The sequence below is a fragment of the Fukomys damarensis genome, unplaced genomic scaffold, assembly GCF_012274545.1.
Source record: "Fukomys damarensis isolate Sample0158 unplaced genomic scaffold, DMR_v1.0_HiC HiC_scaffold_10, whole genome shotgun sequence".
Lineage (NCBI taxonomy): Eukaryota > Metazoa > Chordata > Mammalia > Rodentia > Bathyergidae > Fukomys > Fukomys damarensis.
This window is the reverse complement of record NW_022900922.1, coordinates 39,449,470-39,452,192: the sequence shown is the minus strand read 5'-3', so window position 1 is coordinate 39,452,192 and position 2,723 is coordinate 39,449,470. Positions and strand designations below refer to the sequence as shown.

At 57.6% G+C, this 2,723-nt stretch overlaps 2 non-coding genes across 2 annotated transcripts; one reads left to right on the top strand and one right to left on the bottom strand.

Moving 5' to 3' along the window:
- Positions 1–1,434: 1,434 nt before the first annotated feature.
- Trnae-cuc lies at positions 1,435–1,506 on the bottom strand. The gene has a single exon. It is a non-coding gene; the product is annotated as a tRNA-Glu (tRNA).
- Positions 1,507–1,800: 294 nt separating this feature from the next.
- Trnaf-gaa lies at positions 1,801–1,873 on the top strand. Its single transcript has one exon. It is a non-coding gene; the product is annotated as a tRNA-Phe (tRNA).
- Positions 1,874–2,723: the final 850 nt, after the last annotated feature.

Sequence of the window (2,723 nt, the reverse complement as noted above, 5' to 3'; positions counted from 1 at the left end):
TCTCCGCCCCTCTCCTCCGCCCGAGCTGGCTCCGCTTCGCCTGCAGGGTCTCGCCCCGCTCCCTCTGGCTCGGCGTCGCTGGCTTCACCTCGGTGCATCAAGGACGTCCATACAGAGGCCGATGTTCTTTCTGGGGTCTGCGTGTTTTGCAGGGTTAGCTAGGCGAGCAGCAGAAAAAAGAAGACGCGGCGATCTGGACAGTGGTACCAGGGACCCATGTACACCGCGTGCTCTGGAGCACTGGCCTGCAAGGCCGCCGCGGGCTGTGTCCTCCCGTGTCAGGCCGGCCCGGTCTGCGGAGGGCTCGGGCAGGTGGCGCTCGCCTTTCCTGGGCTCCAGGCGAGCACAGGGCCGGGGCGGCCGCTGGACACTCCGTCCAGAGCTCCCACTCTGGCTTCTCATCCCTAAAGGTGAAGTCAGATTCATTTGGGGCCATCCACCTTGTTCTGCCCACTGCTAGACCGGCGCTCCCCAAAGGGCCATGAAGGCCCGCGCAGAGCTGAGAAGGGCTTTGACCCAATGTTTTAAAGTAACGAAGGACCCAAAAGGAAAGTCAAACTGCACCCTGCTAGTAGTTACCAGGGCATCTGCAGGCCCATGCGGAGTCCTGGCTCACAGCAAGAGTGCGCTCAAGCCTCTGGCTGACCAGAAGACAACACAACCATGTTTTCGATGAGCAGCAGGTCGGGGCCCAAGGTTCTGCCTGGCCCCCACCCCTAGGGTGAGCCTATAGGGTGAGCGGTATCTACGAGCTATTGTTTCCTCCTACGGAGAAGGGGCTGGGAGAAGCTGTTGACAGACAGCGGGTTGAGGTGTCTCTTTCCCAAGACCGGAAATAGGCGGGGCTGCCCAACAGAGGTCCTTTTGCGCATGCTCATCGTTAGGTCAGTGGGCCACGCCCCTGCTCTCCCACTGGGTAGCTCGGGTTCCGCTCTCCCTCGCACCCCCCAAGAGCGGGCCCTCTAGGTGGCTGGATGGCCGTCCACGGCTCTGCGCCGGATTGGAGTGGCTGAAGGGGGCCTGGGCTGTTAGGGTTGCGCCAGAAGAGGAGCCCTCCCTGCAGTTCCCGCCCATCCAGAACGGGCTGTGCCTGAACCGACTCAACACGTTTAGGGCCATGCGTCCCGCCTACAGCGGATCAGATACTCCCAAAACTCTTAAAAATTACTGTTCATTGCAGTGCCTGGCGTCTTGTATTTGAGATATCAAATGTGGACCCAGGTTTTAGAAAGAAAGAAAGCGCTGCTAGGAAAATGAAAAGCAGCCAGGGAGGTGGAGGCTACATAGTGAATTCAGGGCTAGACTGAACTGCAAAGGAAGAGTGCCTCAAAAAACCAAAAGAACAAAAAAAAAAAATTAAAAGTTGATATGCACGCAATTCAAAGTGCAAGCGTTAGGGATCCTTCTCAGTGGGGTAGAAAAGGTAAAATACATTTCCCTGACCGGGAATCGAACCCGGGCCGCGGCGGTGAGAGCGCCGAATCCTAACCACTAGACCACCAGGGAAGACAGTGCTAATTTTCTTGTTTATTTCTATCAGCTAATATTGATGTGCATGCTCTGCTCAGAGCCCAAAAAGAATGATTTAAACCAAGCCAGATCCGCCATCTTTATGACCATAATTCGAAGTCGTCGCTTTGCCTTTCTCCTCAGGAAACAGCTAACCGCTTGAGCACAAAATCCATTCTGTGCCGCAGTTTCTTCACAGTATTCATGGCGTTAGTCATTTAGTGAAGGTCCACTCCCGCAGAAATCTAAGATAGATATCATTAGGCTTTACTGCAGAGGCTTGTGGGCGGAGCCGAAATAGCTCAGTTGGGAGAGCGTTAGACTGAAGATCTAAAGGTCCCTGGTTCGATCCCGGGTTTCGGCAGACTTTTTTTCCTTCGAATTTTTTCTTTCAAACTTCTTGAAATTTGCCTTTCTTAATTTTCCTTCTACAAAAGTGGAAACACTCCCGAGACCCTAAGAAAGAAGCCCTCGTTCCTCATTCGTAAGGGAGGAGCAAGAGGACTGGCCCACGGCATGGCTGTCCCGCGCCGAGGAGTGTGAGTGACTGCTGGGCCCAGGGGTGCTTCGCCGTTCTTCCGCGCTCGAGGCCACGGCCTGGCCTCCTCCCCGTGCGCGTGGACTGAACCAAGCCTAGTCCCGGGCCGAGCTCCTGCGGCCTCACACACGGAGCGGCGGCCAGGTACCCCTGACTTTGCGCTCGCGCAGTCCTCCCGTGGACCCACCCACGCTTCAGGGACTGCGTGGGCTCCGCCTAGGGCCGACTTCCGTGGACGATTCGCTACCCGGGGTCTGGGGCTCCGCCCCACTAACTTCCGTGTTCCTCGTGGGCCCCTCCCACGCCCTCCCACCCTCTCCTAGCGACCTGACTCGGCTGCTTCTCAAGGCTGCGTGGCTTCGATTGATTTCTCTTAAGTGTAGGCTCCCGCTCCGTTATGAAGAGCAAGAAACCCGTGGGCCCTAGGCCTCACGTTTGTAGGCGAGCGCCTTGCCACACTGAGGAAGTCCCCCGCGTGAGTGTAGTCACGCGTGCCACAAGCACGTAATGATAAATCCGAATCGATCAAGCGCCCAGGTCCCGGGGCGTCCACGCTCCCTGCTGTGACGCCCAATGCCGAGAGTGGCCCGACTGGGTTTGCTCGGCTAGGCCGGGTGGGGGCACAGGAGGCGGGGCCGGGTCACAACCCCTCTAGCGACAGAGGATTGGCGGGCGG